Here is a 15,880-nt window from a genome sequence, read left to right on the forward strand (position 1 = left end):
ATCTATTCTTATATCTGGTTCTTCCTTTTCTTCGATTTGTAATTTTTCCTTGAATTTTTCTATTTCATTTTTTAACTTTGTTTCAAGTTCTCTTTCTTTCTGTTTAGTTGCATATAGTTCTTTTAGTGTGGCTAATTTTTTTTCTAGAGCAATTATTTTATCATTTTTTGTTTCTTCTATTTGTTGTATTTCTTGTTTTGCTTGTTGTTTGATAATTTCTATCTCCTTTTTCCTGTCTATTTCTTCATTTTCTTTAGTTATTCGTACCATGGCTGTTAGACTATCTTCTAAACTTACTGTTTCTTTTTCTACCATTAGATATAAATTTTCACCTATTTTTTATAGCTCCTTCCTAAGCTTGAAATTATTATTTTTATTTTTAATCCGTCTTGGTTTTCATAGGTTTTTTCATCTATAGAAAATTCTTCTTTATTCATTATAAATTGTGCTTTATTTTATATTCTATTTGTTGTATTTGTAGTTGTATTTCAAATATTGTTCTTCTTTGAGCTAGTATAGATTTTTGGCATACTCCTGCGTATACGTTATATTCAAGTCTTTCTTGTATATGTTTTAACTCATAGCGTTTCTCTATAATCGTCCTGATTAATTCATAGTTGTGTTGTTCTTTACTATCCATATTATCTATACTACTCATATCCATAGCTCTGATACCAATGTTGTTTGAGTATGTTGTTAAGCATTGAAAGTTTTATCATAATATTCTTTCCTTAAAGGTATTAGTCTAATTATTTCTCTTATTACCTTCTCTTTTGCTTGTGAAGAAAATGTTCTTGAGGCATCAACCCATAAAAAACATGTAAGGAAAGATCTAGGTGATGAAGTGAGTGATTCACTTTTTGTAAGAGCAAAGGATTAACTTTATTTAAAAAGAGAGCATTGAAACACAAAACTCTCTAGCGTCTTTTTATCAAAGAACACACTATGGCAAAATTCCTATTTCGAGATCTAATGCTTCAGATATTCAAAGTTTTGATTAGGTATATTTCAACTGTGGTTGTTATTCCATTATTTGTGTTGTCGTGTTTTTTCAACAACGAATTAACTGGCATTGCTACAACTTGGACAAGCTATTTAGAAGTTGTAAGCGTCTTAAGTTTCGTCCCTGAAATACAACAAACATGAAAGGAAAATAGCAAGCAAACAACATTATTTGTATTTGAATTTATGCGAAGGTTACAATATTTATAAAATCTTTAATAAAAGATATATAATCCCTAATTCTTCTCTTCACGAATGTTTTTGATTTGATGGAATACTTGCGGCTCAACACTTGGAACAAAGACTTCTTTGTATGCGGAAGACTTGCAGTTCACCACTGAAGAGCAAGGAACCTCTATGTATTTCTCTATGTGTATGTGTGTATCTCTCTGCTGGTCTTATGAAGACCTATTTATATAGGCTTGAGCTGGGGCTTTAAGGGTATTTTGGTCCGAACAATTTTGACCCCTAGGCTTGAAGAAGATGAGTTGGGCTCATCTTGTCAACTTAATGGAATAGCCCAAATGTAATTTGGACTTGATTTAAGTCATATAATTTTGACTTAAATATTAATTCGACTTTATTAACCGGTAATTTGACTTGGTCAACGTATCATGAATTTAAGATTTAATCCAAATTTAGTATAGATTTGTCAATAAAACTTCACTNTCCCTGAAATACAACAAACATGAAAGGAAAATAGCAAGCAAACAACATTATTTGTATTTGAATTTATGCGAAGGTTACAATATTTATAAAATCTTTAATAAAAGGTATATAATCCCTAATTCTTCTCTTCACGAATGTTTTTGATTTGATGGAATACTTGCGGCTCAACACTTGGAACAAAGACTTCTTTGTATGCGGAAGACTTGCAGTTCACCGCTAAAGAGCAAGGAATCTCTATGTATTTCTCTATGTGTATGTGTGTATCTCTCTGCTGGTCTTATGAATACCTATTTATATAGGCTTGAGTTAGGGCTTTAGGGGTATTTTGGTCCGAGCAATTTTGACCCCTGGACCTGAAGAAGATGAGTTGGGCTCATCTTGTCAACTTAATGGACTAGCCCAAATGTAATTTAGACTTGATTTAAGTCATATAATTTTGACTTAAATATTAATTCGACTTTATTAACCGGTAATTTGACTTGGTCAACGTATCATGAATTTAAGATTTAATCCAAATTTAGTATAGATTTGTCAATAAAACTTCACTGTCTACAAATGTCCCCTGCTTCGAGGCTTGTTGGGGTGCTCGATTTATCGAACTTGTAAAGACCAGCCTTGAAGTATTTGTGAAGCAAATGTTTTTTTTTCTCTGTAGTTGATCTTTCACGAAACATTTGACGCTTCATGAGAAGTGACTATGTCGATATGTTGAGGCGGACATTTACCAGAATCTTCATGACAACATTCTCTAATTTGTAAGAGATCATTTGACTTTCGGTTGTTTATCAACTCATTTTCGACTTGAAGTGTTTCGAGTTCATGAAGACTTATTGCATGGCATTTCTTCATAGTTTGGTAATTTCATTTGGGTCATCAACTACAAAATGACCGTCAATTCGATGAGCAAGGATTGCGTCTACAAGCTTGACTTGGTGATACAGAGCTTGTGATTTCGACACAAATTTTAGGCGTTGCTTTCTTTGGGGTTGAATGCCTTGCCGGTGGGTTTTTTTTCAACTTTGCTCAATCACTTGAATAAAACGCAACGAATTCGAATTCTCATTACGTGAGTCTATCCTCATTCGGGGCATTTTCTTTTTACTCCTCATGTAGTTTCCAAGAAAACCTTACCATAATTTGGTTTCTATGAAATTTCCATAACTCGACTTCTTTGGAAAATTTTCATAACTTGATTCTTGTGGAAACTTGCCATAATTTGGTTTCTATGGAATTTCCATAATTTGATTCCCATGGAAAATTTCCATAATTTAATTCCTTTGAAAACTTACCATAATTTCCATAATTTGTAGGAACTAAACTTCCCATCATTATAATTTTCCATAATTTGAAGGAATCAAATTGATGTCTCCATATTTTGAAATCCATATATACCCACATTCTCCCGGTGATTGTATATCGTATTGCCGCATCATCAAGTTCAATTGAGTCCTTCTCTCTCAAGTAAATTATTTTCCCACTCTGTTTTTCATCACTTTTTTTTCAGCTCAGCACGACTTTGGTAGAAAATTCATATCTAATTGTAGGGATATTGAAATCGTTATCCGTTTGATCGAATTTACTGAGGTGATTTTTTTGAACTCAGCCTAAAATTCTGATAAACTGAACATATTAGCTTTGTGCGATTTCACAGAAAAATTCATATCTCGACGTAGGAATAACGAAATCACAAGCGGTTTGCGGTGTTGGAAAGTAAATTCATAGGGCTACATCATATATGAAAACCACGACTAGATTGCATCTGTGTTGATTCAGTTTTATATTTGAAATCAGCCTTTCACCAACCGCAAAAATTTGAGGTTACCACCTTTACTTTGGACATGTTCTTACGAATCTAAACTTTTTCCATTTGTTTAATTTTTTTCACAGATATTTGATAGAGAAATACGGCTTCAATCCCGCAACATGATGCACTTCTGCGACCAAGACTCGCCACATCCTCTTCTTGAAAAAGTAGGTTATGACCAACAAAATTCAAATGCCAAAGTTCTACTTTTGGAGGTTCAGCCCCGGTTATTGGCGTCTTCTCCCCCCTTGTTAATGGGGCATATGATGAATCTCTTCTCCTTAAAGAATGGTAAAAAAAATGGATACCAAAGACGTGAGAAACTTATCGAGCAAGGCTACTAGCATAAAAGTTCCTGTATTGAAATCCTCAATTCATTATGACGCAACATCTTCCAAATCTTCTCATTCTGATGAAAGTTTCAACAATTGGCGTGTTCCCTCTTCTAACATTGGCAATGTTTGCTACACACCTGGTTACTGGGAATGGGTAGAGGACGTGCTGCCCCGCCACAAGGAGATTTTGGAGCTCATCAAGGTCTATGATGTTGTATATACCTCTTTGTTCACGTACGACTATGACAACAATATACTCCATGCTTTTTGTGATCTTTGGCGCCCATCTGCCAATACGCTTTGTACTTTCATTGGAGAGATGTCCATATCACTTTGGGACTTACAAGCCATTGGAGGTCTCCCTATACAAGGGTACTTTTATGATGAATTCGTTCCCTCGGCGAAAGAATTGACATAGATGCATACTCAAAGAGAATTGCTTCTTCCCCAAAGTTGTCGATATTTGTTTTCAGATTAGCTAAAGATGATCTCCAGGAAGTGTCCGTCCATGATTGGGTGAAGTTTTAGTTTAGAGGACCTAATAGATATGCCGAGCCTCAGCAAAAGGTGTCGAAGTTACGATCCACAAAGCCAAGGTTAAACCATAATCCTTATGGACATATTGATTCGAACTTCCTACTGCAGACTGACGAGGAGAATGCCCCTTTTGTCGAGTTAGATATGGAAGAATCACTTGCAGATCAGCCTTCTTTCCTTGTTGGCTTTGCAAATTTGTGCTTTTTAAAGTTGCGAGCTTGATGGCTCATGGAAAGAAATTCTCCTTAGAGGTCCCAGTTCTTGCAAGTTTGCAACAAATTTTAAACATATAAAAAATAAATAAACCACACAAATAAAATCAGATGAAACATAACTTTATTGATATATATGAGGGTACAATTCTGTTTCATTCCTCCCTTGATTCTACTCTCCTAAGATTTATCCATGATTCGAGGGCCATTAGTGACATATTTCTCGAACTAGGATGATTTAGATTTGACCTCTATATAAATATTCCATGAATTTTGTGGAATATTCGAGATCTTGATCTTTAAAAATACCCAAGAGTTTATGGGATATTTTGGGATGCCTTTTAAGGGAATTTAGTACCCTTTATATAGGCGTAAACTAGGGTTTTGGGTTGACTAGCCTCCAAATATTCTAATTGAAATTGAAGACATCTTCTAGAGTCCCAATTCAAATTGAACACGTCTTGTAGAGTCCGCAAAATTTCAATGTCTACAAATGATCCCTGCTTCAAGGCTTGTCGGATTGTAGACTCGATGAAACTCAAAGACGAGGCTTGAAGTACACATTCTTCCACCTTTGCAGCTTCAGATTTTTAAATTTGATTTAAGAGAGAAGAGATGAAGGGCAGATTTGGTCCCACTGGGCGTGCCAATTTGTAAGCGTCTAAAGTTTTGTCCCTAAAATACAGCAAACAGGAAAGGAAAATAGCAAGCAAACAACAATATTTGTATTTGAATTTATGCGAAGGTTACAATCTTTATAAAATCTTTAATAAAAGATATATAATCCCTGATTCGTCTCTTCACAGTTGTTCTTGATTTGATGTTATACTTGCGGCTCAACACTTGGAGCGAAGACTTCTTTATATGCGGAAGATCACCACTGAAGTGTAAGCATTTTTCTCTGTGTGTATCTCTTTTCTGGTCTTATGAAGACCTCTTTATATAGGCTTGAGATAGGGTTTAGGGGTATTTTGGTCCGAGCAATTTTGACACCTGGGCCTGAAGAACATGAGTTGAGCTCATCTTGTCAACTTAATGGACTGACCCAAATGTAATTTGGACTTTATTTAAGTCATATAATTTTGAATTAAATATTAATCCGACTTTATTAACCAATAATTTGACTTGGTCAACGTATGATGAATTTAAGATTTAATCCAAATTTAGTATGAATTTATCAATAAAACTTCATTGTCTACAGAAGTATGTGAATTCACAATGCTAAACTTATTATCAGTGACTTTGAACAATGTCTTAATGTAACTTACTACTTTACTTAAGGGTCCTATTAGTCTCGCCTGTTCAGCCTCAGATTCTCGGTGAAAAAAAGAATAAGACGAATTTTTTTTCGAAAACATCTTTTATTCCTCTACAACCAAACAGTTTAGAGAATGAACAAAAAACTCTTCTCCACATTTTGAGTTGCTTCTTTTCTTTCTGTTGCTCTCATCTCTGAAATGTCTACTGAATTATTTAGGCATAACCTAATACTACAGTCCATAAAGAGTGGGAAATTTCATTTTTCCTCTTCTTCTGCAGGTACATTTTTCCAGGCGCTAACACTGGAGAGAAACCAAAATGTAGCAGTACGTAAATAGTATAGGATGAAAACATCTGATGTAAATAATGTAGCCACAGCTACAAACAAACGATTGCCAACCATTTATATAAAGTTTGTGTGTGCATTTAGCCAACAAAAATCTTTCATATATGTTTGTGCCCACACACAATTAGCCCATAAAAATCTTCCATAGTCCATAGTTACGTGTTCGTGCAATTTAACTCGCAAAAATCTTTGTTGGGTCCGTGCTTACACGGGCCATCACTGCCTAGTATATATATATATATATAGAGAGAGAGAGAGAGAAAGAGAGAGAGATGTGGAACCTCTCTTTGCCAAAGATCCTATTAATTTTTGTATAAATTATAGGAATTCCATAGTGTTAAAGCTGAAATTACATTCTATTCCTATTTTTTTTTTCAAATTACAATAATTCATAAAAAAGCCAAACAGTCGGATACATGATTTCGAGTTCAGATACATTAATATTGATACTTTATATATTTTGTTGTTGCACTTAAAAAGGAAAACAAAACTGAAAATCTAAATTAAATCCCCTAATTCACGCTATTCCATTTCAGTGTTACTGTCAATCATAAAAATGTGATTCCTAAAATAACAAACTAATTCAAAATTCAAAATTCCAAATCCTGTTCTTCTTGGTCCCTGTTTCAACTAAGAAAATTTTGAGTGAGATTTGAAATTTTTGTTGTAGGTTTGATCAGATACATAATGAATATCTCAATTTTGTTGAGGCATTCCGGAGTATGGGAGAGTTCGGTTAGATATATAAGATACAGGAGTGATGGGATAGTGGTTGGTGAAAATATTTCTTTCATGAATATGGTTTCAGTCATTGCCGCTGAGTTGAATATTGATGTATATAGAAAATAGGCTTAAGTCATCTGCAGCCCCTTAAAGTTGACATAACTCACTTAGGCACCTCAACTAGGACTAGTACCTATTAAACACCTCTACCCTCTCGAATTTGAACCATTTAGACACTTTTTGTCGACGTGGCACAAAAAGTGTAATTCACATCTTGGTGAGCGCGTGAAATTAATATTTTAACATTTTTCCTTTTCCTTTTAAATCTTTTCTTTTATTTTCTCATTATTTTTTTTAACAATAACAATCTTTTTATTTTTCTTCTCTTCCAAGACCATACACCTGCTGCAACCACTTTTCTTCACAAATTAATCGCCATTTTTTTTACAAATTTCCTGCTTTCTTCTTCTTTTTTTAATCTTCTTATCATTGTCTACTTCCATCATCTTTTTTCTGGAAAAAGATGGAGATCACCATCCACAATTTTTTGTCGGAAAAGTGGAGATGTCTTCTTTGCCGGAAAAAATGAAAAATCATTATTCAAATATTTTCTCGCTCCCTCTTCACCTCTCCCCTCAGACACCACCTTGACCCACACCCCTTCTTCCTCGCAAATAGAAGTAGAAACAGAAAAAACAAAAAAAACAATTTTGAAATCAAAATAAACAAAGGAAGAATGGATCTTTTAAGAAAACACTATCAATTTAAATGGAAATAAGAAAGAAGGCATGAAGAGAAATAAAAATGATAAATTCATACGTTATATATGTTAAAATCTCTATTTTTTCTAAATTGAGAATTAACAATGGTGGAATGGTAAGAGAAAGAGAAGAAAGGGAGAGGCTTGCGGTGGAGTGGGGTGGGGGGTGGGGGGTGAGGGGTGCATACTTTCTTTCCTTTTTTTAGTTTTTTTTTTTTCAAGTTTAAAGTCTTTTCCTTTAAGATTTTGACTTGTTTATATTTAAAATTTATTTTTATAATTATTTTAAATTAAAATGCCACATGTCTTTATTTGATTTGCTATTTTGCCACATCATATGCATGTGTATTACACGCACTTTCTCTTTTGACTAAGTGCCAGAAAAGTGTTCAATCGGTATTTATTTTTTAAGATTGAAGTGTCTAATAGGAAACAAGGTTAGTTGAGGTGTCTAAGTGAATTATGTGGACAACTTTAAGGGGCTGTAGATGACTTAAGCCTAGAAAATATATTGCTATCCGATACATTGTAGAAGGAAACTCATCTCCACTGATTATTAGGAATGCTATGGGGGTAAAGTTGTACGTAGAGGTGAAGAAATGATTCTCATATTTAAACGGACAAGCACCAAAAGTTTAGAACTTCGATAAAATTCCATGAATTCCCACCCTTTTTTTAAAACAAAAATTAGGTTCTACGACAAATTCATGTTTATTTTACAAATTCAAGAATCACCCATTGTTAATAATGTCTTTCAATAGGCTACAAAATTTCAATTAACCCTCAAATTATAGTAATTAATCAAGGGACTTACCTCGTGAAGATTCCCTAAAATTCCTTTCAATATTGTAAAAATATAAGCTAACTTAATTCTCATATTGAAACGGCCAGCACCAAAGTTTAGAACTTTGATAAAATTCCATGAATTCCCACCTTTTTTAAAACAAAAATTAGGGTTCTAAGACAAATTCATGTTTATTTTACAAATTCAAGAATCACATATTGCTAATAACGTCTTTCAATAGGCTACAAAATTTTAATTAACCCTCAAATTATAGTGATTACCTCGTGAAAATTCCCTAAAATCCCTTTCAATATTGTTCTTAAATTTGACTGCTGAAATCTAAGGATAAGAATGATCTTTCTAGCGTTAGTCCTTGTTAATTCGATATAACAATTATGAAAATTGAGTAATAACTCACCTTAGTTGATAAGGGAAAGCTCTAGGTTGTTTTCTCTCTCAAAAGTCGGTCAAAAACAAAGTGAAATGGTAAATCCGACTAAAACATTTTTTTTTGTTTTTCTGCAGTTTTAGACCTACGACTAGGGGTGTTCGTGGTTTGATTATTGATTAAAACCAAAACGAAATCAATCTAGTCGGTTTTTTAAATTTCTAAAACCAAATCAAATCAAACGAAAAAAAAATAACAGTCGGTTTGGTTCAGTTTTTCTGGTTTATTAAGTTGGAAAGTAATAGTTTTTTGAGGACGTATGCATCTTGATAGACACAAACACCTAGTACATGAACAATCCATAGAAAAGTTATTGTCGGTTCAATTAATCAATTAAACAATACTAGAGTACACGAACAAAGTGATTTAATTAAGAGAAAGTGATGGGACTATTTTATGTGAAGTAGGGTAGGTAAAGACTATAATGGATTTTGATGGACTTAAACTTAGGATTGTTATAGTTTGGCTAAAGTGTTGTGCTTGAGAAAATTGTAAAGTTAAAGACTAAAGTTAATTAAAAATTTAACAAAATATTTATATTTTATTTATGAATAATATATAAATAATTATAAAATTTATATATCTAATTTATCGGTTCGATTTGGTTATTTTTGCGGTTATTTTTGTCACCCCCTGAACCTACACCCTGGGCGGGACTGGCACTCGAGAACCATTGTTGGCCCCAAGCGAACCCTTGGTCTGGCTTACTTACTCAGCGGAAGACTTAACTCATGAAGAAAAAATACTTTTAAAGTAAACCGAACTGCTCAATAAACACTTAGAATGTATCAAGATAGCATTCACTGGCCAAAAGTGGCAACTCAAGTCTCAACCATTAAAACAGGAAATAGAAACTCAATAACTAACATATGACTTGTCTATGAAGCTTCTAAACAACTGAGGTAGGTGTTGGGACAAGACCTACGACATCCTAATGAACTAGTAATAAAACTGAAAGTAACAAAAGGGATCCTCCGGAAGCAAGGAGGCCCACCACAAGACTCTGAGTGCTCAACTGGATCGACAATGCGCTAGATGCTAATCCTGGTTACTTGTGTCTGCTTCATAATAAGATGCAGGCCAAATGACATCAGTACATTGAATGTACGAGTACTCGAGAGGAATTCTAAAACAAGACATAAGCTTGAAAGGAACTAAAAAACTTACCTGGCTCAACTCAACTCAACATAATTGAACTCATTTCAATATAAAGCAGTTTAAAAACACGTGCAATATAAAGAGAAGTTGTTTAAAACATGATGTCAACTCTGTGTGTATGCAAAGATACATATAACTCTGAAATGTATGTAGAAAAACAAATAACTATGTATATAAAAATACAATTTCTTCTGTGGGAGTTTCTCTAACTGACAACCATCACGTAAGAGCTATTGTGATGATATATCGTTTTGTCTCACGCTGCCAGGGCCATCCCATACCTTGCTGAGGGTATAGAACCTAAACTACTAAGTGGATCCACTAGTCTATGCTAAAAAGCACTAAGGAATCATCTAAAAAGTATGACCCTTTTCTACCCATGATGGCTACATAGTTTATGGCGGCTCGGAGTTATCTGAACTCTCCCCCATATCGGTGCTCAATACTAATCCCAAAATATACTAGCTATTTATGTTTTAAAAACATAACTTCTTTCTGTGGTTTGAGATAATTGCTCAAACCTTAGCTCAAAGGCATTCTTGGAAATCTCGGTTTCCTCTTTTGCTTAATTGTGAAAGCATTTACTCTTTACTGAAACTAACTCAAAGGCTCTTTTGGAAATCAAAGTTTCTTTTCTTGCTCAAATGTGAAAACATTTACTCTTTAACTGAAAACTAGCTCAAATGCTCTTTTGGAAATCAAAGTTTCCTTACTTGTTTAAATGTGAAAACATTTTAAACTCTTTGGGAATACATAGTCCCCATATACTTTTGAAAAAATGAACTTCAAACTTTACTCTTTACTCAACTCAAAACTCAAGTCTTAAAACTTAGTTAAAACATTTGTAAAAGACTTTTGGAAAACTTCATGAACTCCTCTTGACTTGACTCTTAACTTCTCTTTACTTGACTCTTAACTTTCCTTGAATTGAATTATGGCTTCAAGGATTGTGATTTGTGATAGGAAAGATCTCATGATGTTTATGAATGATTTTAGATAGCTAAGCATGAGAAAAGATCAAGAAATCACTGCCTGAAAGCTGGTCTGCGACGTGGAGATGTATTTAAATTATTGGTCGCGAAATCAATTTTGAGGTACAACGATCCGTGACCGCTCCGCGACGTGAGGGGAAATTTTCAAATCTGAGGAATAGGTCCACGTCGCGGACCTGGTACCCATATTTGCCCGACTTGTTCCTTCTTCATTTTCTAGCCCCAATTCGCCTAATTTTGATTCTGCTTCTCCTGTATCTATAGATTCAGGTACCCACAACATATACACAAGAATGTAACTCAAAGCAACTCTAATAATCAATCTTAAACTCTCAAGAACTCCTCAATCGCATCCTAAATTCAAGAATGAAAGCAATTCAAGAAATACAACTCAAGAACATGAAATTCTCAATCTTTTTAGGACGAAATTACACTGAATAAAACATGTTTGGTGCGTGGGTGAACGAACCCAATGCTATGTGAACTCACATACCTCGTAGGGATCACCCCTTGACGAAATCCACAAGCGATTCGTGAAGATCTTGACGATTCTTGCTTCCTTACCTCCTTTCTCCTCTTCTTTTCTCTTTCCTCAAAACCCTAACTATTTTTCCAAAAGCGTAAACTGACTAAGATCATTTTAGACCCCAATTAATTACCCAAAAATGAAATAAAATAATTGGGTAAGGAAAAGACCATAATGCCCCTCTAAAATCCGGATCGGACATTTCCTTATTTGAACACCCCAACTTCCAATGGGAATATCTCCCTCATACGAACTCGGAATCGCGCAAACTCGGTGGCATTGGAAAGACTGTTCCAAAATATTTCCTACGATATCTGCAAACGCACCTAACTCATCCTGAGCTAGAAGTTATGGTCATTTGAAGTTGATCAAAAACTTAACTTCAACACATTTAAAATTTTCCAGAATTTTTTTACTTTCCAAAAATGACTATTTCCTCTTTTTAATGTCTTTCTAGTTACGGGGTGTTACAATATCTCCCCCTTGGGAACATTCATCCTCGAATGAGCTTACTCTTAGTAGGTTAAGGGTGTACTATTAATCATTCAATTCAAACACCCAACAAGCAAATGCAAATACAACATGCAATCTCGATTAAAGAGTACTAAGAAGAGAATTAGTACCTTGGTCTGGAATTTCTCCGTATTCGAAGAGATGTGAATATCTCTTGTTCATATCTTCCTCAGCTTCCAAGTAGCTTCCTCAATAAACTGGTTCCTCCAAAGAACTTTGACTGATGATGTCTCTTTTGTTCTCAACTTGTAAACTTAGCGATCTAGAATCTGAAGTGGAATCTCCTCATAAGATAAGCTACCCTTGATTTATCTTCAGTTGGTATGATCAATGAAGGATCACCCATACATTTTTCCAACATGGAGATGTGGAACACCGGATGGACTGCTGTTAATTCTTGTGGTAGCTCTAACTCATAAGCTACATTACCAACCCTTTTTGATATTCTATAAGGGCCAATATACTGAGGACTAAGCTTTCCCTTCTTACTAAATCTTATAACACTCTTCATGGGTGAAACTTTCAAGTATACCCAATCATCTACTTTAAACTCTAACTCCATTATCCTACCATTAGTGTAGGATTTCTGACGACTCTGCGCTGTTTTCAATCTCTCTTGAATAACTTTCACTTTCTAGATAGCTTGATGAACTAAGTGCAGTCCTATCAACCCTGCTTTACCAACTTCAAATCATCCAATAGGAGATCTGCATCTTCTCCCATAAAGAGCCTCATATGGAGCCATTTGGATGCTAGCATAGTAACTATTGTTGTAAGAAACTCAATGAAAGGCAGGTGATCATCCCAATTACCTCAAAACACTATCTCCCCCTTGTTCAAAAGCCATCACATTTTGCTTATGAACACTTGTCTTTAATTCAAGCAATAAAGGATCTTGATCTTGCTTCTCTTTTACTTCTGACACTAATGATTATTTAGCCCCATTCATCACCACTGATTCTCCTTCTGTGGAATCCATTAGTTGACCTCCTAGTCGTGCGAGTCTATGCACCTCTTTTGCTAACTCTTTCTTATCTTCCTCAAAATGGGCGGTACTACCCATAGATAACATGCTCAAGGCATCGGTAACAACATTAGCCTTACGTGGGTGATAAAGAATACTCATGTCATAATCCTTGAGTAATTCTAACCACCTCCTTTGTATAAGATTAAGCTCTTTCTGACTAAACACATACTGAAGACTCTTGTGATCGGTGAACACATCCATATGAACACCATAAAGATAATGGTGCCCTATTTTCAAAGCAATTACTACGGCAGCTAACTCTAGATCACGGGTTGGGTAATTGTTCTCATGAACTTTCAACTGTCTGGAGGCATAAGCTATAATCTTGTCATTCTGCATTAATACACAACCCAAATCAACTCTAGATGCATCACAATACACCACAAAACCTTGAGTACCTTTAGGTAAGGTCAAAACTAGGGCAGTAGTCAACTTCTTCTTCAATTCCTGAAAGTTTTTCTCACAAGCTTCATACCATTGAAACTTAATTGTTTTCTAAGTCACTTGGTCAAAGGAGACGAAATAAATGAGAACCCTTCGACGAACCTTCTATAATAGCCAGCCAAACCCAAGAAACTCCTAATGTCAGTTGGAGATGTGGGTCTAGGCCAATTCTGCACTGCCTCTATCTTCTGAGTATCAACTCTAATTCTATCACCGGAAACTATGTTGCCCAAGAACGCCACAGACTCTAGCCAAAACTCACATTTCGAGAGCTTGACATATAACTCTTTATCTTTTAGAGTCTGAAGAACTATTCTGAGATGGCTAGCATGATCGTCCTCATTCATCGAATAGATTAATATGTCATCAATGAACACGATAACAAACATATCTAAATAAGGCTTGAATAATCTATTCATAAGTCCATGAATGTTGCAAGCGCATTGGTCAAACCAAAGGACATGACGAGAAACTCATAATGACCATAACGGGTCCTGAATGTTGTTTTTGGAATATCACATTCCCTTACCCTCAACTGATGGTAGCCTGATCTGAGGTCTATCTTCGAGAAACACGAAGCACCCTAAAGCTGATCGAAAAGATCATCAATTCTCGGAAGATGATACTTATTCTTGATGGTAACGTTGTTCAACTGATGGTAATCTATACACATTCTAAGGGAACCATTTTTCTTTCCCACAAATGGGACCGGAGCGCCCCAAGGTGAGATACTTAGTCGAATGAAACCTTTCTCTAAAAGATCTTTCAACTCTACTGGTGCCATTCTATATGGTGGAATAGATATGGGACGAGTATCTAGAAGAATGTCTATACCAAAATCTATTTCTCTCTCAGGAGGGACTCCGGGAAGATCATCAGGAAAGACTTCTGGAAACTCTCTTACTACTGAAACTGACTGAATAAGATGTATCTCAACACTAGAGTCATTAACTTGGACTAAGTGATAGACACACTCCTTGGAAACTAACTTTCTCAACTTAAGGTACGAAATAAAATGACCCTTCGACACTGCTGAACTGCTCTTCAACTCTATAACTGGTTCACTAGAAACTCGAACTTGACTACTCGATTTCTACAATCTATTGATGCATAACAGGCATGAAATCAGTCCATACCTAGAATGACATCAAAATTTACCATGTCTAACTCAGCTAAATCAGCCATGGTACTCTTGTGATTGACGGAAATGGAACAATCACGATAGACTCTTTCTGCTAGATTTGACTCATCATCATGTGTAGAAACACTGAAGGCTCAAGAAGTTTCTCGGGAGGAACATCAAAATAAAGACTTGGATCATACCAGTGATAACATTTGGCGAATCCTCTTGCTCTCTGCGACTAGCGATAGCATAAAGATGGTTTCCTTCTCCATCTTCCTTTAAAGTAGCTCATCAAGATACAACTTTGTTTGGTGGAGTAACTGAAGAAGACTGGGCTCTATTCCACCCATTACCATTACTCTGCTTGTTCTTAGGACACTCTCTCATAAAATGACCGTTCTGGCCACACTTGAAGCAACCAGTGGAGCCATCACGATACACCCCTGAGTGGCTCCTACCACACTTAGCACATGCAGGAATCTTAGTACCCCCTTGTGCCTTACTACCTTGCGAATGCACATGTCTAGCTCTGAAGTTTTGAGAATTTTGACTATTGTACTCACATTTGTTCCTTGGTGCAGGTGCACTAGCAGATGATGGAGCAGGTCATCTCTGCTTATATTGGAAAGGAGACCGGTTCGCATTACTCTTTTGCTGCCCGAATCCATTCCCTAATGTCTTAGCCCTCTTATTCTTAAACTCTTCTCTATCCTTCAGCTTGTCCTCCTCAACCTGTTGCACATGGATCATCAGCCTTGCTATGCACATGTCACCTATTAGCAGAGATGTCTTACTTTCCTTACTTGATAGACAAGTCAACCCAACAACGAATAAACTCATCCTGCTCATCATGTCGGTAACCACCTCTTTTCTTCTCTTAGCTCACGGGGAAAGATACGCCCCATGAAAGCACTCTCAAAATAGTCCAACTCACAATCGATTACGCGTAAGCACAAGTTAGAAAGAACCTTTTTATCGATAAAACTCTAATGCACGAAATGAGTACGAAAGAAGTGAAGAATTTCCTAAAATGTTGTAACCTCCTAATTATAGATGTGGTGCGCTTCATACCGATAACTAGGACTCTAAAGACACGACTTCATAGACTCCCTAGGACTCTTGAACTCTAGGCTCTTATACCAAGTTTTTCACGCCCCGAGCCCACACCCTGGGCGGGACTGGCACTCGAGAACCATTGCTGGCCCCAAGCGAACCCT

This window comes from Solanum stenotomum, chromosome 11, assembly GCF_019186545.1.
Source record: "Solanum stenotomum isolate F172 chromosome 11, ASM1918654v1, whole genome shotgun sequence".
In the NCBI taxonomy this organism is placed as follows: Eukaryota; Viridiplantae; Streptophyta; class Magnoliopsida; order Solanales; family Solanaceae; genus Solanum; species Solanum stenotomum.